This window comes from Sorex araneus, chromosome 2 (assembly GCF_027595985.1).
Source record: "Sorex araneus isolate mSorAra2 chromosome 2, mSorAra2.pri, whole genome shotgun sequence".
Lineage (NCBI taxonomy): Eukaryota > Metazoa > Chordata > Mammalia > Eulipotyphla > Soricidae > Sorex > Sorex araneus.
Genome location: NC_073303.1, coordinates 64,182,309 through 64,202,388, shown reverse-complemented (window position 1 = coordinate 64,202,388; position 20,080 = coordinate 64,182,309). Strand labels below are relative to the sequence as shown.

The 20,080-nt window shown below is 45.6% G+C and overlaps 1 protein-coding gene across 3 annotated transcripts in view; it reads left to right on the top strand.

Annotated features, from left to right (window-relative positions):
* Window positions 1–763: 763 nt before the first annotated feature.
* The window catches only part of WWP1 (WW domain containing E3 ubiquitin protein ligase 1), an 86,829-nt gene continuing 67,512 nt past the window's right edge, over window positions 764–20,080 (top strand). For 2 of the 3 annotated variants that reach the window (XM_055128414.1, XM_055128415.1), the window contains exon 1: window positions 764–927. The gene's annotated coding sequence lies outside the window, so the exon portion shown is untranslated. The remainder of the gene's footprint in view (window positions 928–20,080) is intronic. The other variant, XM_055128413.1, reaches the window with a different exon arrangement.

Genomic DNA, 20,080 nt, shown 5'->3' with positions numbered 1-20,080 from the left:
ATAATTGTAGAAGTTCATGCTCTGTGACTTTCATTATCGAAAGGTTATTCCTGATGAGTAATGTAGTTACAGCTGACTTCTATTACAGTGGCCTTCCTCCTGAAAGCAATGCACAAAACCGACATCTCTTCTCTACACCCAGGGGCTGGCTTGTGCAAGTGCGGAAAATAACGCCCACTTCATGAGATTGTGGTGTGCACTGATTACAGGGACCCACGTGTTGGCGCGCTCAGTAGTCGGCTTATCGCTGTACCCGAGCAGCGGATTACCAATCAAACTGGACTGGGCGTCGTCTGCCAGCAATTACTCCTTCTTCCAACGGGTTCTAAGTCAAACACTCAACTAGGTTAAGAAGTACTTGTGAGCTGCCTCGTGTGAGCTGCGTCGTGTTCAAGGTGAGAAGGCCGGCGCCCCGAGACCTCCCTCGGGGGAGGGGGAGGCTATGTGCCCAGTGGCCCGAAAAAGTCAACCGGGTGCCCACCACCTGCTGGAGATGCTCAGCCCGAAGCCTCGGCCGCGGCGTGGCCCCGCCCCCTGACAGGTTCAAGCCCCGCCCCCGCCTCCGATTGGCTGGCCTTCCACCTCCCTCGACCACTCGGAAGACCTGGAGGAGCGGAGTTTTCAAAGGCCTGGGGGGCGGGGTGCGGCGAGGTGGGGGGGGTGGTGGAGAGACGCCCTCGCTGCGCATGCTCCCCGGAAGCCCGATTCCGGCCCGGGAGTCGGCGGCTTCGGGGCGGCCGCGGCGTCGCGCGCAGTTGCCGGGGCCGGTGACGCGAGGCCGGGGTGGGGGCGGGGGGCGGGCCGGGTGTCGGCGAGCGCGGCGCGCCGCCTCCGAGTGGCTGCGGGCGGCCTGGGCGGCGAGATGGCGACCGTGGGCGCCGAGGGCTGAGCGCGCCCGCCGCTGAGGGCCGCGGGGCTGCGCGCCGGGTAAGGACGCGGGGCGCGCGCGGGACCCTCGGGGCGGGGGCGGGGGGCGGGGGGCGCGGGGCCCCGGGCCGGCCCCGCCGCAGGCCCCGCCGAGCGCTCGCCGCGGCTCCGCAGCCGGCCCTGCCTCCCGCCGCTCCCCCGCCGCGACTTTGGCCGCAGTGTCGCCGTCCCGAGCCGGGGACTCGCCGCCCGACTTCGGCTTCTCCCTTCCCCCCCGCACCCCACCCCCCGGGCGTATTTTTCAGTCGCCCCGGGCGCTTCTCGGACTCCGCAGCTTTGCAGATCTCCCCCTCCACCCCTCCCCGCCCCGCAAACACACCCCGCACCTGCACCTTCGTGACCTGCTCGGTCCCGGTGACCTTGCAGTTTTCCCGAGTCCTCCGCTCCTCTGTGACTTGGACCTTCCTTCCGCTGGCATCCTCGAAATGTGCTTTTTTTTTAAAAAAAAAAAAAAAGCAAAGAAAAGAGAAAAAAGAAAATTGCCGCTGGCCCTTTTCTCTTTCCGCTCTTTTAAATGATCCGGCTTGTGCGCGACCCTTTCTTGGCTCACATCGATTTGGAGTTGAGTTTCCTTTGCTTCCGTAATTATAGCAAACCTTCATCTCCGAAGAGGAGAAGTAGCGATTATTGGGCCGTTTCTGTCCCCGGGGGATAAAATATTTTCTAGGGGGCTTGATGTCTATCCCCCCCTCCTCCCCCCCACCCCCCAGTTTGGTAAGTTGTGTGTATGTGTGTGTTTAAATTTTTTTGGTTGTGGGATGATGTGCAAAAAAAAAGAAAATTGGAGGTTCTGTTGTAAAATATTCTTGGTTAATAGTGGGAGAGGATGATACTCAGCGTCAGCTCTGCCACTTCTTGTGGTGAAATACCTGGTTTACAGTTGAGCCTGCAGATTACTGTCTGCAGATATGCTCCTGGCGAAATGCCGGCTTTACAGTTGTTTGAGAATTCCTGTATAAATTCACTTGATCTGTCTGCATAATTATCTGTGTGCTTCATACAAACAATAAGCACCTTTTTAAAAAAAAAAAAGAAAAGAAACTTATCTCCGTGGCTTGCCTGGGGCAAAAAATAGCTGTGGCTGAAAAAGGCTCACTTCTGGTAGATGCTACTTTTCTTTGATAATTTAATGGCCGGTTGTTTGGGAGTTACTCCGACTGAATAGTGCAAAAAGTTCTTTAGGACCTTTTCAAGTCTTTCCTGGAAATGAGAAACCCCTTGGAAGGTACACATCACCAGGACTTTCAAAAATAGTAACCAAGGGCTGGATTTTGAGAGGAAGTTTAGTGTGATAGAAAATGGTGTAGAAGTTGAGTCTGCTTTTAGTCAGCACGTAATCTGGTTTTTAGCTGAGATTGTACTTAATAGTATCTTCTGCATGATTCTGAAAGGTATGGGGGGGTGTGAATTTTGGGGAGGAGGATGATAACAATTTAGCAAACTAGTTAGGCCGGTAGGACAATAGAGGAACACTTCATTTGTCTTGTAATATACAGCTCCGTTTCACCCAGATTTTAGATGGAGAGCCGGGAGGTGAGCTCATGTCTCCTAGGGCAGAGTTAGGGGGAGTAGTTCCCGGAGCCTCTCTGGCTTGGGAAGTCTTCGGAGGGATGGCCCCGGCTTTCGGGAGCCTGGGAAAGATAATCTGAGCATAGGAAGGGGTTGACGCTACGAAGGGTGATGAAGCCTGCTGTAGTGGTTCTGGGCGTTTGATGATCACTGTGTGTGCGTGCCAGGCTGAGCGCCTCGGCGGGAGGTCGGTAGGGGGTTTTCACATGGTTTTGGAGTTGGGGCTGAAATAATTGACGTTTGGGTTTCAGAGCACTAGTCTGGGAGCCGTGTGTGCTGTGCGGGTCGAGAGATGCTGCAGGTGGAGCATGGGGTCGCTGCGGGCGTGTGGAGTGAGTGGGACCCCGACATGGAAGGGAGGAATGGAACAGGCGTGGGTGACGGCAGAGACAGCGAAGAGAAAAGCCCCGAAGATCCTGATGGAGGGTGGGTAGGAAATCTGTTGGTAGCCTTCTGAGCGCCCATAAATGCATTGGCAGGAGCTTTTATCTGTGGCATAGGTGTGTTACTTCACAGCAGTCATTCTCAGCCTTGAATCAGCTTCTGATTGTCGAGGGAACGAAAGACTTCTGGCCTGGCAGATTTCCCTGTGTGACCAGCTGCTTGTTGACATAATCCCAGGGAGCCTCATGCCGCAGACCCAGGGGCAGTGATCGGGGCTTGGTCAAAAGTTTCACAAACTTTTAATTCTATGCATTTTTATTATTTCTGGGTTTGGGGCTATACCCGGCATTGCTCAGTGCTTCCTCCTGGCTCTGAGCTCAGGGAGCACTGCTGATGGGGCTTAGGGGAGCAGGTGGGATTCCGGGGATTGAGCCTGGACCAGGCGCTTGCAAGCCAGTGCTGTGCCTGCTGGCCTGTCTCTCTGGCCCTCCTGTAAACTTCGTAAAGCAACAGGCCCCTCAGATGCTTGTAATTCCTGATAAAAATTCCCTCAAGGTAGATATATTATGTATACATATGTGTATATATATGTCTGTACATACATGTATGTGTACGTATATGAGTACATATTGAGAGAGACACTGCTTTCTTACATCTGTATTGTGGTTTATAGTTCATAGACAATTTCAACTAATTTCCATAATTCACTACTATATTACAAAACAAATAGCCCGGGAAGTTTCATGATTTGCCCTATTTCAGTAAACAAGTGTGTAAAATGGCATCAGGAGTTGACAAAGATGGGTTCGTGCATGAACATCAGCGTGTATCTGCAAGTGATCTACCATCAGTTGACTATGGTTACTGCTTTTAAATGACTCAATAAGGAGTAGCTGATCCTGGGAGGTTCCTTGCAGTCCTTAAGAGCTTGGTGGTTCTTGGGTTTTAGAGTCGGGCGGACTGACGCAGTGTCCAGTTCCAGGGAGCTGGTGAGGCAGTGACTGCCGTTTATTTAATTCCTTGGTAGCGGTCCGTGTCGGTCTTCATAATCTCTCTTCTAGATTCATGAATAAGTTTAGCATTCATCCTGTCTTTCATAAAGCCTTTATTAGGAAAATTGGAAACTAGACTAAACAAAGTGCAGGGTTCTAGTCAGTAAGTTTTTATTGGGTTAGGTAACTTTTAGTAGGGTTAAAAGCTAGTTTTGCTCATAAGCAGTTAACTTCCCTACTCCTGTGTGATGGTCTACCTGGTGGAAACTCGAGCGCATTATTACTTGATACCCTCTATAACTGTAGGAACTTTAATTCCATAATTATTAGAAACATGCGGGGTTTTTTGTACTCTATCAAAATATGATTTAATTATAACAAGCTGTGAAAAGAGCACAAAATTAGCCTTTGTGGTGTTTCAAAATGAACCAGCTCCTCATACTTATTGGAGTATAAAATTTCTAATGAGCACATTAGCTGGTGTTTTAATCCTTCTTGCCAATTTTTTTAGACTGCCATATCTTAGTTTAGCATTTTGCATTTTTTCATAATGGTTACATAGACTCAGTTGGTTCTCAGAGCATCAGGTGTGTCAGGGGATAATCACTGCATCTTAAATAAATCACCTCAAGCTCAGTTAAAAATTTAGAAGTTAAAATGTTAGGGCTTATGGCTAGAGAGTGACTAAATAGAGAAGTGCTAAAACCTCTCTTTTCCTACTGATTGAAATGGAAATTTAACTGATAGCTATATGAGGAGTCTGAATTTGGAATGTGTTTATACCCTCTAGACCTGAACTTTTATATTTCTTCCTATAGACTAAAATGGCAACTTTCTTGCAGCAGCTATTGTTAGGTTATTATAAAGTATCACTAAATAGTTTTTCTCCTGTCCTGAAAAAAACTGAAATAGATCTGAGAGTACCTTGATGAAATGTAGATTTTTCATACTGTTTGAAAATTTGTTGATTTCTGGGGCCGGAGCAATAGTCCGGCGGGTAGAGCATTTGCCTTGCATGCGCCTGACCCAGGTTCAATCCCCAGCGTCCCATATGGTCCCCCATGCACTGCCACCAGTAATTCCTGAGAGCAGAGTCAGGAGTAACCCCTGTGCATTGCTGGGTGTGACCCAGAAAGCAAAAAAAGAAATTTGTTGATTTAATATCAACTGCTTTTACGGATAAAATTCTACGTTTACAGAAATTTAGTCTATGAAAATTGCCTCTGGAGGGAAGCATATAAATAGGAGTCTGATTCCCAGCGTGTGATTTGAATTTTATGATTTTTTGCCATTATATGAAAAACTATATCATTTAAGAAAAGTTACCATTAAAAACTAGTATATGTACTTCATTACAACTTAAAATACTAATATATGTATATATAATGTAATGCCATATCTCTAATAGTTGCTGTGTTGCAAGGAAGATTGGATTTGTCTGAAAAGAGCTAAAATAGTTATTGGTTCGTACTGTAACAGTGTGCCTTTCCCCACCAGCTGTGCGGGGCATTGAGGTCACAGTGCCGGGGGGGGACACAGCTGAAGCTGTCTGCTTAGAACTTGGTGTATACTCGCATCCTCGCTTCAGGATGGCACGGACTCTGTCTCCCGAGGTTGTGTGTTTGCGTTCCGATCAGTCAGTACTTTTTTCTGGGATTTGAAGGAATGGTGTGAGTGTTGTTTCACTTCCTCAGTGCTGTTCAATTCTTCATCCCTAAAATTGAGCTAAAACAACTTGTGTCTTTCTATGTCTTTCTCTCTAATTTCTGTCTCTGGAAAACACGCACACACACTCAGTTACACACACACACACACACACACACACACACACACACTCTCTCTCTCTCTCTCTCTCTCTCTCTCTCTCTCTCTCTCAGTTCCAACCCTGGCGTGTACGCACACACACTCAGTTACACACACACACACACACACACACACACACACACACACTCTCTCTCTCTCTCTCTCTCTCTCTCTCTCTCTCTCTCTCTCTCTCTCTCTCAGTTCCAACCCTGGCGCGTTTGAATGGTCCTGCAGGTAAAGCAGGGGTGTGAGCCCTTTTTTCTGCTAAGGATCATTTGGCTAATTCAGATCATTCTCAGGTCAGACGGTAGAGGCAGACAGGCCCCAGGCAACCCGTGAGCAGTCCGTGTGTCTGTCCGGTCAGGAACCAAGCCGGCCCTCAGGGTTTCCTGGCTGTCTGTTTCAGGCCGAGTGTCCCCCACCACTGCCAAGGGCTGCTTTCACCTGTGAGGTCACCTCTGTCTTTCCCGTCCCTCCTGTTTCACGTTCTAGTGTAGTCTCAGATCTGACACCCCGTCTTTGTGGGTCCGTCCAGTCCAAAGGCCGAAGCAGCCAGGCTTGAGGCCTGGAAGGAGCAGGCCACCATTTCGGCCACATTCTGTGGTTAGAGCCAGCTGAGGTGGAGCTTTGGCCCTGCCGGGATTCGGGAGACAAGCGTGTGAGAGCCAGGGTTACAGCACCTCGTAAACGGGCTGTCTAGAATTGTTCTGCAGGTTGTGACTTTCAGTACTTTTGCTTTGGGCCTGAGAAGCAAAGCCGAGCCTGAGGTAGGAATGATCGCATGCTTCGCTTAGTATACAGATGGAAAGAGCTGCTGCTCTCTTTTGGGCAAGAACAGAGGAGAAAAATTATACCTCTGGGGTTTACCTGGTATGCCTCATATTCGGGCAGGACCGACTTGCTCCGTTTGAAGGCTGCCCAGGCCAGGGGGACAGAGGGGCGGGCTAAGGAAATGTAGGACCCACAGCCCCACAGCCCGGGCTGTTAGAAGGCAGCAGTTAGTCAGTATTAGGAACTAGATTGGACAGATGTCCCCGAGTGGGCCAGATACGGGCGGAGATTGATGCCCCCTCGCCGCTGGGAAACTTGGCCTGGCGCATTCCCTGACCAGTCACAGTGTCCTTGACCAGCCTAAAGCAACCTGATTACTCAAATTTGTTTTCTCTCGAAAACTGTTGGGATCAGCTACTTTTCCTCGGAGAGGAGTCAGTGCGTTGAAAGGCTCTCCTCCAGGGGCCTGGCGCCCAGTTCCTCCTCCTCTGGGCTGGGTGTGGAGGAAGGTCTTGCTCCTCGCCTGGTACCCAGAGATTCATTGCTTGCTCGCTGGGTTTGATCACATATCTTGAGAAGAAAATGAGCGTTTCACTGTAATTACATAATTGCATCATAGTCTAGGATGCTATTAAGCATAGCTTTAGGTGTGTGTGTGCTTTTTTTTTTTAATGGCCCCTGTGTCCTTGTGCAAATCTTTGAATATTCTGGACACCATTGTACTTGTAGGGCAGAGTTTGTGATTGAAAGCCTTGAGAAGCGTGATTTTATAAGTAGGAGTTTGCAGAGCACAAAGAAGGGTTTGAATTACCTTAAAATGTTTCCTGATGACTCCTCCCTGCCCTCTTGCTTAGGTAGTTTAAAAATGCTCTAGCATTAACAGAATTATAAGTGAGATAGCTTTAACAGAAGAAAGCAAGTTCTTTTGGTAGCTGTTCACTACGCCTGTAATTATGATGAAATAGGATGGATGGAAGCAAAGTATTGAGTTCTTACTTGAGGAATACTGTGGTTATATATTAATCAACTTGCCAGGAATTGTATGTACTTGTGCAGGGGAGTTAAATGAACTTGATCTGTACAAATTAGAATGTATTTTACTTTAGAATAGTAAATGAACTAGATTATCTCAGTCATTAAATATGTGCTGGAGTATATGTCAAGAGCCATGGCTGTTAAGCTAGGATGTATTGGTGCTGCCTAATAACCATTCTTTTCTCAGTATTATTTTCTTTCTTCTATAAATGTCTTCTTTATTGGGTTTCTGGTTCTGTTTTGGGTCCCTCTGGCTGTGCTCAGGGCTAACTCCTGGCAGTACTCTATATTTGGTGTTGGGGATTGAGCCTAGGTCAGCCTCACGGAAGGCAAGTTCCTGCTGGCTCTGCTATCTCTCCGGCCACTTGACTAGATTGTTAGAAGATCAATTGAAGTAATGTTTGAGAAACAGGAAGTACAGCTCCTGAGCATAAGCAACGCCCATATCATTTCCCCCCTCTTTCGAGGGTCTTCAAGCAGTGCTCAGGAGTCTTGGAACCCTGCCCAGCAGCTGTCAGCTGACTGGGCCCGAAGTTGGATGGGACATGTGGGTGTGGTGCTAGGGGCTCCAGGGCCTTCACCCAGTAATGCTGGGGACAGTGTGATGCCAGGGATGGAACCAGGGTTTGACATGAGAGGCATAGTTCCTAACTAGGGGCCATCCCCTGGCCCTTTTAGATTATTTTTGTTGCACGTAATTCATTATTACTAAGAAGATGAACATTCATCATCCATCTTTTCTCTGAGCCACTCATTTCTCGTGGATGGCCATAGCTTCGTTTTGATAGGCGCGGAGCTGCAGATCAGCTCTCATCTCTTAACTTACAGAAAGCGTTTTCAGGGCCCAGGGATGTAGGCGGCCTGACTTTTGTCCCCCTCATGTGATTCCCGCACCCGAGAGTCTGAGAGCCTGCAGCTAATCGTCGCATCCAAGCGGGTGGTTCCTGGGTACCACTGCCAGTGTGTCCCCTGACCCCGCCATGGCAAAAAGAATGCCGAGGCTCTGATAAAATAGTTAAAAGCTACGTCTCAGAAAGACTGAGACGTAGAAAGTTACTGACTCAACATGACAGGCGGTTTTTATCCCAGAGTGGTGTTTTTGGCTCTGCAGTTTGAGAGCAAGAAATTGTTACCCACCGTGAGGTTGGTTGAATTATAGTGTAGAGCCGCGTTTGTCAGAAGCAGCTCCTCCGTCCCAGTCACTGGTCTACTGGCTTGTTAGCGTGACGGCTGTGAGATTCTCCTCCGCAGGCGTTTTCCCGTTTCACAAACCCAGATGGCTTTATGCAGAGTTGTTGAAAACTGCCTGTAGAATCAGGTAATTCGGGGTTCTAGAGTTCTCTAAGATAATTTGGGGCCAAACCTGGTGGGACCCAGGGCATATTCCAGGCACTATGCTCGGTGATCATGCCTGTTGGTGCTCAGGGGATGGTATGTGGTGTCAGGAATCGAATCTGAGTCAGTTCAGTGTAAGGCAGTTACCTTCCCCACGGTACAATCTCTCCAGCCCAGAGATAATTTTTTGGCTACTCTGTTCACAGAATGTACAAGTGTAATATAAGTACCGTGAACTTACTAAGAAGAACAATATAATTGTCAAGGACTTAAGCTAAACAAACCTGATAAGACCAATTACAGTGTTAGGCAAGAGATCAGTATTAGGCAAGAGATAAGTAACATCGTGCAGGCTGAATCAGTGAAGTATTCTTCTGTTAAAACACAAAAATCCCCATGTTTCAGCATTCTTTTAAATCAGAGCTTTTTTTTTTTAAACCCACTGAAATAATCAGACCAAGCTGTTTTTAAAATCAGGTTATCTGATTGCTTTCATGTAGCTAAAATCACCTACTACAAAGGAGATTATGATTGAAGGGCATCTGACTTGAAATTTGGTAGGTTAGAAGGGAACCAGGACCATCTCTCCTGGGGAAGACTGCCAGAGCTGCATCTTGGCCATGGGTGAGTTACATGATAAATGGAACCAATTTTCCTCATGTGGTGTGGATTAATTGTCACTGTCATCCTGTTGCTCATCAATTTGCTCCAGCGGGCACCAGTAATGTCGACATTGTGAGACTTGTTGTGAACTTTGCTGTAAACTAATCAGTGAAATACATTTTAGATTCTGTTTTACTTAATTTGTAAGAGACATTTACGTATTTCTAAGCTTCAGTTTTCAAGTGGTACAGTGATAGTTTCTTAGGTAAATGTTTGATTATCTTACATGTGTACTCCACTAGACTTGATCCAGTAGCGACTTCAGAAGTTAGTTTAACTTGTAATATGTCTTTACTTTTTTCTTAAGGAATAAAAAGCAGACCCCCCCCCCACACACACACACCCCATAGAGCCGGACAAGCTACTGAGAGTATCCCTCTGCACAGGCAGAGCCTGGCAAGCTACCCGTGGCGTATTTGATATGCTAAATACAGTAATGACAGGTCTCATTCCCCTGACCCTAAAAGAGCAGTCATTGGGAAAGACGAGTAAGGAGAGGCTGCTAAAATCTCAGGGCTGGGAGAAATAGAGACATTACTGGTGCCCGCTCTAGTAAATCGACAACATTGGGATGACAGTGATTATGATGTCACTGAGTTGAAAACCTGAGAAAAAGTTTTAAATTTGCTAATCCAAAAAAAAAAAATCTTTGACACACACGAACACAAACTTTGACACTTATTTTCCCTCGGTTTTGCTGAGGACATCAGGAGTGAGCGCCTGAGTCTGTCACTTAGTCCTCATCAGTCTGTGTCCTGGTGGTTGAGGAGCAGGTCTTTAAAACTGGGGCCGTGTTGGAAAGCAACCATATTTTTATCCTTAGAACATTTTGAGGTTTAAAAAAGAAACATGCCAAGACCATGATTCTGTCTTAATTTGGGGAGAAAAGATTGGTTGCCATTTGTTTTGAAGAAGCCATTGCCTTTGTTTTTACAGTCTTCTGGAGAAAAACAATAATGCTCTCACTCTTTTTTGTCCTCTAAGTGTGAAAATGGTGTTATGTTTAGGTGTGAATGGGGATACACATTATTTTCAGGATTTCTATTTTTCTAGTTAAATTTTTTGTAACTAGTTTTATTTTTTCTTAATGTTGTCTCTTTGGGGGTTTTCCATGTAAAATAAATTAGATTTGAATACTGATGCTCAGTTATTGGCAAAGTGATCTTGACTGAGTTATCCTGGGTTAAGCCCTATGTAAATTGGACATTGATATGCGAAATGACAATTATCTTTTCTAATCAGTAGACTTAGTATGTGACTTTTAATTCTCACACTCAGTAAGTTTTCTCTCTGTTCAGTTAGTGATACCTCATCATTGACATCAGTGGGTTTTTTTTTTTTTATTTTTGAGAGAGAACATTTCGTTTCTTAGGTTGCATAGAACATAAACTCAGTTGAAGTACAGGGCCTCATCTTTTTTTAAAAAAAGTTCAGTAACATGTATTTTTTAGTCTGGAGGGGCTTGATATGGTTAAATGCACTTGAGTATAATAATTTCTTTTTATTTTTTTCATTTTTATTGCATCACTGAGAGATACACAGTTACAGAGTTGTTCATGGTCAGGTTCCAGTGATACAGTGTTCCAAGGCCATCCCTCCACTAGCCAACATTCCCACCCCAGGGCCCTCCTTTCTCTCCTGCTCTGCTCTGCCCTGCCCTCCTTCCCTCACCGCAGGCACTTCTCTAGGTGCTCTCTCTCTCTCTCTCTCTCTCTCTCTCTCTCTCTCTCTCTCTCTCTCTCTCTCTCTCTCTCTCTTCCCCCTCCCCCCTCCCTCTTCCCATCCCTTCCTTCCCTCCCTCCCTGCCTCCCTCTTTGCTCTTCGCTCCTCTTGGGCATTATGGTTTACAGTACAGATACTGAGAGGCTATGGTGTTTGTTCCTTTACCTACAGTTCTTTCCCAACTGTCATTGCCCTGGTGGTCCCTTGTGTGTCTCAACTGCCTTCTCCCCCAGCTCCTGAGGCGGCTTCCAACCAAGGGCAGTGCCTCTTGCCTCGTGTTTCTACTGCCCTTGGGTATTGGTCTCATAATGTTGTTGTTGTTGTTGTTTTTTAATGTCCCACAGATGAGTGCGGTCATTCTATGTCTGCCGGTCTCCTTCTGACTCATTTCACTCAGCATGATGCTCTCCATGTTCATCCATTTATATGCAGATTTCATGACTTCATTTTTTTTCTAGCTGCATAGTATTCCATTATGTAGATGTGCCATAGTTTCTTTACCCAGTCCTCTGTTCCCAGGCACTCAGGTTGTTTCCTCAGTCTGTCATGAATAGTGCTTCAGTGAGCACAGTGAGCATAGAAGTGCAGATGGCATTTCTGCTGTGAGTTTTTGTGAAGGGCCTCATCTTGTACTTTATTCGTGTAGTGTGTATGAATAATTCTTAGGGATAATTAAGGACAATAACTAACTTCATATCTTGTTCAGATTTCATTGCTAAGAGAGTTCAGGTCGGTCTTGTGATCCACATCAATTGAAAATTACAAAAGAACTTTCAAATTTGGGGTGTTTTGTTATGCTTTGTTTTGGGGACAAAACACCCGTTGACGCTCTGGGCTTACTCTTGGCTCTGCACCAGGAATTATTTCTGTTGGGGATGCATAGACGAAATGCCGTGCTGGCATTGAACCCGGGTAGGTCTCGTGCAAGCAAGGCCAGTGCCCTACCCGCTGTGCTCTCTCTCTGGCCTCTCAATTGAGTATCGTTTTGTTTTGTTTTGTTTTGTTTTTATTTTTGTCCTTGTTTTTTTTTCCTCCTGCCTATCTTTTTTTTTTTTTTTTTTTTTTTGTGCCACACCCAGCAGTAGTGCTTAAGGCTTGCTCTGGGCTCTGATGATACTTCAGGGACTGTATCAGGTGCCTGGAGATGAACCCTGGCTCGGTCACATGCAAGGCAAGTACTTGCTTTCCAACTCTGTCCTGTTTCTCTGGCCCCACTGCCTTTTTATAACACGATCCCTTGCCTGAAATGCTATATTCTGCTGCAGAATTGTGGCCACTGCAGAGCGGTCCACCCAGTTTTTAAGTAATAGCAGCAAAGGTCCAGTAGGAAAAAAAAAAAGCAGTTTCACAGAATGGGCACACCCTACTTTTTGGTTAAAAAAAAAATTGGCACCAACTCTGAGGATTATGCAGTGGTTTTCTTAACCTCTATATTGTCATGAAAGTGTACTGGGAAAATATTGGCATTTCGATGCGTCAGAGTCTCTGAGAGTGGTGAGGTGATGAAAAGGTGTTCAGGGCATATTGAACACCTTCCGTATTCTAAAAACAATTCTGGTTTGCAGTTAGTGTTGCCGTTTCTTTTCGCTTTCACAAAGCTACATTCGTTTCCCCTCACCCTCCCCCCCTCCCCAGTTTCCAGATGAGAAAACCGAGACTCAGGTTAAATATACAGACTTAAAATTTTGGTTTGAGTGTGTCTGACTCTTAAAGGAGTTCTCTATATTGGATTATCCCCAGGGTGCTCTTTTCAAACTAGAAATTGGCACTTTGGAATTGAACAGCTAGCAGATCCCCCCGACTGCTTACGTGCTGGTAAATCAGAATTCTTTTTGTTTGGGGGCCAGGCCGACTGGGGCGTGGGGTGGCGGGGGGTGCTTCTCCTGGAAGAGAAAAGTTTCATGTTTTCTTAGCACCCTTTAGCCTCACCTGAGCTCTGTCCATTCCTGTGTTTGCTGCTTCATGAAATGCTGTAAAACTGTGTTTCAAGAATAATACCCAAATGTTTTCTTTTGAGGTGGGGTGAGTGTGGGCCACACGTGGCGGTGCTCGGGGCCAGAGTGGGCTCTGCACACAGGAGTCGCCCCTGCCGGGCCGCGAGAACCGTCTGTGGTCCTGGCATGGGAACTGCGTGGCTGCTTGTAAGGCAAGTGCCTTGCCTCCCATCCTATCTTTCCAGCCTCCCAAAATATTGAAAATTTTCTATTTAAAAAGAATCAGGTGGTTAGCAAATATTACATTACAAAATACCACCCTTTGAGACAATGTATCAGATTGGCGGGCCGGAGTGAAAATACAGTTGTAATGACATTTGCCCTGTACTGGGCTGCAGCAGTTCCTGAGTGCAAAGCCAGGAGGAGCCCCTGAGCTTTGTTTGGGGTGTAGCCCCCAAACAAAACAGAATACCAGTTTTAAATCTGAGATGGTGCATAATATGGCATGAGGTTTGGTATTTGCAAAGTAAGAGTGTTCTGTTGCTCTGAAAGTTCTCTCCAGAACAGCCTGGTAGCTGTCTCCTTTATTGTAATGGACTGTTGTTGTTTACACTGTTACCTTTTTTTTTTGTACTGTTTTTCAGCCATAAGGAAACTTATTTTTCAGTGTCTGTTGAAAAGTCTTACAATGCCACCAAGTTTTGAAGTTGCTTAATCTTAAGAGTAGCATCAGATTGGTACAAGAGAATGCTCATTTTAAGACATGGGTTTAATTTCGTGTTAGCATTTCATATTTTATACAGATTGTTTTTACAGTACAGTTTCTAGTGGAAAGAGTTTTTCATTAAGCCCAAGAATCTGAGTTTGCCTCAGTATACACTTATTTAAATTTTTGAAGCCTATATTTCCTCACCTGTTCCTAGGGCTAATGACCATGAAGGGTAAATGATAATAGGGATAGCAATTTTTGGTGTATACTTATTTGTTTTGTTGAGTTTTTATATTACATTCCCAGGTTCAATTCCTCTGTCCCTCTCGGAGAGCTCGGCAAGCTACCTGTGGCATACTCCATGTGCCAAAAACAGTAACAGGTCTCAAAATGGAGATGTTACTGGTGCCCGCTCAAGCAAATCGATGAGCAGCGGGGTGGCAGTGCTATTTATTTGTTTGTGACTGACAGTAGTATAAGTTCAGTGCATGGTCACTGTTATTTCTCGAGTGCTTTTGGAGTTGGAGACTGGATTCAGGTTCCAAGAATAAGATTGGCTGTTTCTGTGTCTCTTAGACAATCTATGTGAAAAAGTGGGCGAGTTCAGGCTTTGGTTATTCTTTCTTATTTCTACAAAGTACTCTGTATATTTGTTAACTTAATTCTGTAAGTTTGAAACCTAATTTTCAAGGTACTCGTTGTCATCTAAATTTTCTTAAGCTTTTTTCTTCTTCGGCCGTGGTGCCTCGGGGCCACACCTGGCAGTGCTCAGCGTTGTCCGGGTTCTGCTCTGAGGTCAGTCCTGGCAGTGCTGCAGAGACTGTGAGTGGTGTCCGGGACTGAGCCCGGGTCAGCTGCTTGCGGGGCAAGCCCCTGCCTGTGACACCTTCTCTCTGGCCCTGATTTTCTTTTCTTTTCTTTTCTTTTCTTTCTTTTCTTTTCTTTTCTTTTCTTTTCTTTTCTTTTCTTTTCTTTTCTTTTCTTTTCTTTTCTTTTCTTTTTGGGTCACACCCGGTGATGCACAGGGATTACTCCTGGCTCTGCACTCAGGAATTACTCCTGGCGGTGCTCAGGGGATCATATGGGATGCTGGGAATCGAACCCGGGTCGGCCGCGTGCAAGGCAAATGCCCTACCCGCTGTGCTATTGCTCCAGCCCTTGTTTTCTTGATTGATACCATGCAACCCAGGAATGGAAAACTGATTTTCTGTGGATGCTCACTGAAATGTGTGGAGATATACCCAAATGGCAAGACTTTTTTTTTGTTTTTTATGAACTATGCAGTTTTTTGTTGACATAAATGATTTTTATATCACCTTTTTTGGCTTTTTGTGTAACACCCAGCAATCCTAAGAGTTTCCCTTGGGTCTGTACTCAGGAATTACTCCTGGCGGTGCTCTGGGGACCATCTAGGATGCCGGAGATCAAACCCAGGTGTGCTCGCGTGCAAGGCAAACCCCCCCCCCCCATGCTGTACTATCCCTCTGGCCCCAATGTCACTTCTTTCAAAACAAGGAAACAAGAACCATGTTCCTAAACTAGGAAAGAAAAAAATAATGCATAAAAAGTAAACATTCAGACAGTAGAGATAAGGCTTTTTTAAAAAGCCTTCCGTGTGTCTGGCCTGGGTTTGATCTCCAGTACCACACACAGTCCCCGGAGCCCCTGGGAGAAGTCCTGAGCACAGAGCCAGGAGGAAGTCCTGAACATTACCAGGTGTCACCCCCAAGCATATATGATAAATAGATTATACACATATGTATCTATTTTAATTCTGACCTGTGGCGGGAAAGGCTGTAGCAGAAAGAGAAGGAAGGGTGAGTGTGACAGAGACAGCAGTGGGCAGAGTCCTGTGTGTTTGTTTTGGTCTTTAGGACCCGAGTCATTTAGGCTTACAAAAATTAGGCTTATAATTTCTGCTAGATTTGAGTAACATAAATTTTTAACTCATTTTATAGTAAATTGTTAATATTTTTATATCCTTTTAATTGCAGAAAAATATTTCATTTTTCTGAAACTTAGTGTGGTATAATTGGTTTCAGGGGTGCCTTTTATGGAGCAACAACACCATCTTGTGGCCTTCTGGAATATTGTTGCCAGTTATGTTTTCAGCAAGTGAAAACATCAATTAAATACTTCTGTGATATTGGCCAAGGGCTCAGGGAAGCTTGTAATTGGAAGTTCTTACTGCAAATAAAAGATAGTCGCTACGAGATAAAATGATTTGTACATAAAATATCGCAGCTTTGTGAAATGTGTCGGAGAAAATGGCATAAATATTAACATAGGTAGGTGCAACTTAAGATGATTACTGTTTTGTGTTTCCATGAACTATGCAGTATATTTTCGCTAAGTAGATTCATTTTATTTTTGAGCCACACCCAGTAGTGTTCAGGATTTTGCCCTGGCAGGGCGTGGCAAACCATTTGGCCCTGGGTCTTGAACCCGGGTCAGCTGTGTGCTAGGCAAGCACTTCACCCACTCTATACTCTCTCCAGCCCTGTTAAGTAGTTCTTGTATCACTTGCATCACTTGTCGTCCCATTGATCTTCAATTTGCTCGAGTGGGTGCCAGTAACATCTCTATTCGTTCCTGTCTCATGCTAGTGTAGCCCAATGGTATCTGCTCACTCCAGGAACACGAAGAGCCTCAAACCATTCGTTCAGGGTTTTGACGAAGAAGTCTGACCATCTTGTAGATGGGCGGCCATGCGGTCTTTTGACGTCCCATGGAATCCAGTCGGTCTAGTCCAGCAGTCATCTCTAAATCTCATATTGTGTCCGGCCCATCTGATTTCCGACGCCTTGGCAAACATGACAGCGTCTCTGATTCTTGATGGTCAGTGGAGGTCGGAACTTTGGATTCCTTCTCTCACTTGAGTGAAACGTGATACTCCAAGCACAGCTCTTCCGATTTCTCTTTGGGATACCCGAATAGCATTCTCGTCCCGTTTGCGTAGGGCCCAGGTCTCTGAGGCGTATGTTAGTGCAGGAAGAACGGTGGAGTCGAAAAGATGTGCCCGGAGCCTGAGGTTCTTCATCCTCTTAACCACTTCTTCGACGCTCATGAAGGCGTTCCACACTGCTCTCTTCTTCCTGCGAAGTTCTGGCACCGACTCGTTCCTCATGTTGATTTCTCGACCCAGGTACACATAACTGCTACATTCGGAGATGTTCGTTCCATTGAGAGCAAATGGAACTTCAGGGACTAGTTCGTTTTTCATGAACATTGTCTACGTGAGATTCAGCTTCAGTCCGACCTTTCCACACTAGGTCAAAGTCGGCCAGCATTTGTGCCGCTTGGCTAATGTTTGGTCATTATGATGGAGACATCAGTTTCGTTGTGAAACTGTCCACCAGGAGACTCCCATGTCCACCGTTGAGATTCGGCCTTCTGGAACTGAACTGTGAGTTACCATGGATGGTCTTGGTTGACAAGATGAACTTGGACAGTCTCTCACCCTGTTCATTCCATTCTAGGCCATGGGTCCCAATGTGGAGTTCTTCGGCGACCTTCTCAGTCCTATCATGGCATTAAAATCACTGACAATGATCTTGTAGAAGGTGTGGTGTCCTTTATAGAACTTCTCCAGCTCCATGTAGAACTAACTTCCCAGTTTCTTCTTCATCATAGTTGGATGTTGGTGCGTAGGCGACAAAGATAGAAACTGCCGGCAGTGAACCACATCTATTCAAGCATAATCATCCGATTTGGTTTGTTAGGCATTCAAATGAATCAATCAATGCTCATGGCCAAGTTCGTGTTGACAAGGATACTGACACCATGATGCCTCATTGTTGCATGTTCCAAGGAATAGTTCTTCTCCAGTGTCAAAAGTGGCGTGATGTGATTGATGCCTTCTCGTTTTGGTCAGACCAATGATGTCGTACTTGATCTTCTACGCGTGCACCATCAGGTCCTCGATGAATGCTTCCGATGCCAGTGTACATGCATTGAAAATACAGACAGTCATTTTAGTCCTCCTTTGTTTTGGTAGTCTAGTTCATCCCTGAGATTTCATCAGCCTCTCCTTTCTCATCCTTAACACTGCTGTATAGGGGCTCTTTCAGTGTCAGGGGAATGAGGCCCATTGTTACTGTTTTTGGCATATCGAATACGCCACGGGCAGCTTGCCAGGCTCTGCCGTGCGGGTGGGATACTCTCGGTAGCTTGCCGGGCTCTCCGAGAGGGGCGGAGGCTTTTAGGGCGGCCTCTAATTGCCCTTACAGGTGTTCCCATGGTTCACACCATATTTGAGCCCCATCAATAAATACCTCGACCGATGAGGTATTTATCTGGCACTGGTAGGGTGGGTCGTCTTGGTGTGATCCCGGGGGTGCCGGAGGTTGGGGGAAGCAGGCAGAGGGTCTCTGTTTCTGGGCCCCGTTGAGCCTGGAGTCCAAGGTCACAAAGTTCTACTTTACCTGGTTCTGTGGGGTCCACTCATGCATGAGTAGTAGAACTAAGTAGTTCTAAGCTAGAAAATCCTATCTTTTTGTTGTTGTTGTTAAAGCCTTTTAAAACACTGTGATTTACAGTTATTCGTAGCACATTCATAGTTATCTATAGTTGTTGGAGGCATGTAATGTCCCATTACCAGTTCGTCCACCAGTGACCTCAGTCACTTCCCTCAAGCCCCTGCCCCCTTAGCAGAGACAAGACAGATTTATTTCATATTGTTTGTTCCAAGAAAACTTAGAGGAATAGCAGACGCAATTATCAGAAAATTCTGTGCTTTATTTCTACTTTAGTAAGATTATTTAGGCCCAGTGAAATTTAGGTTCTTTTTATCTCACTCAGCTGTTTAATGAGATTCTTGCCTATAAACGTGTTTTCTAATCATGTGGGAGGGGTTTTTAATAACTACATTTTTGTTCTTTTCATTTTGATCGTTTTAAAGAGATAATTTGAGAAGCATGGTAATTCCTCCAAAGAGCACTTGAAGATTGAAGACTTTTGATGTGTTCATTTGTTTTTGCGATTCTGTTCTGCTCAGTCTCTCACGGGCAGGTCTGTTTCAGTACTCCTGTGGCTCTGAAGGAGGCATTGTCTCACAGTTGGATGCAACAGTTCAAATTTGTCCTATGCTTTTGAAATAATTGTTTTAAAAAATTGAGCTCTTTGGGTGAACACAATTTTTGAATTCAGAAGTTCTTGATAAAATAGCTATAAAATAGTGTGCTAGGCAGCATACAAAGTTCTCTTGTTTTTCTCAAACTCAGTAATTTATTTGTGAATTTTGCTTTGGTTTTGCAAGAATAATGCATATACCAAAACTAACGTGAAAACCCTGAAACCTCTGTCTACACAACTGATCTCCTTGTATAACTAACGTGTGGTTTGGCTCCTTGAGTTCTGGTGGGCTTTTATGTCTTGGTTGTCATATCTGAACGCTAGAACATTTTGGTTTTTTATGTCTTTTTTTATTATTATTGAGTCATGGTGAGATACAGTTACAAAACTTTAATGTTTGAGTTTCAGTATACAGTGATTGAATACCCATCCCCCCACCAGTGCACATTCTCCACCGCCAGTGTCCCCAGTAACCCCCCATCCCACTCTCCCCCTGCCTCTCTGGCAGAGTTTCCCCCATATGCTCTCTACTTTTGGACATTATAGTTTGCAATTATTCTGTAACATTTCTATGGGAAAAATTGTATATATTCAAGCAGCCATCTTCCCCATGCCCCAGTTTTAAAGTTTGATAAATAATTTGGGGATAACCTTGCTACTTTGAATTATTTTGAAATCATAGAGTAATTTTAATTTTGCTATTGCATAGAAAATTACAATAGTATTGAAATTTATGCATTGATATACAAATTTGTCCCCACCCCCACCACTCTCCTCTCCCCCAACACACACACGTGCGCGCGCGCGCCAACTTGCCCGGAAACGTCTGCATTGACTTTGTGTCTCTTTGGTGTGCTCTGTCCTAGCCTCCTCTCCTTCCCCTGCCGTGGGATAGCTGGTCCTTCGCTCACTGTCAGTGGCTTGTCATCGATGTTCGTATCGTCTGTGTTCTTACTTGGACTCTCTGTTCCACAGATGAGTGGGACCATCCTGTACTTAGCCTTTCCTCTCTGACTGACTTGGCTTGCCATGGTGCCCTCCTGCTCATCCGTGTTGCAGCAGACTTCGTGGTTTCATCTCTGTCAGCTGCAGAGTGTTGCACCGGTGCACACCACAGCCTCTTGCTCCCTTCGTCTGTAGTTGGACATGTCGGTTGTTTCTGT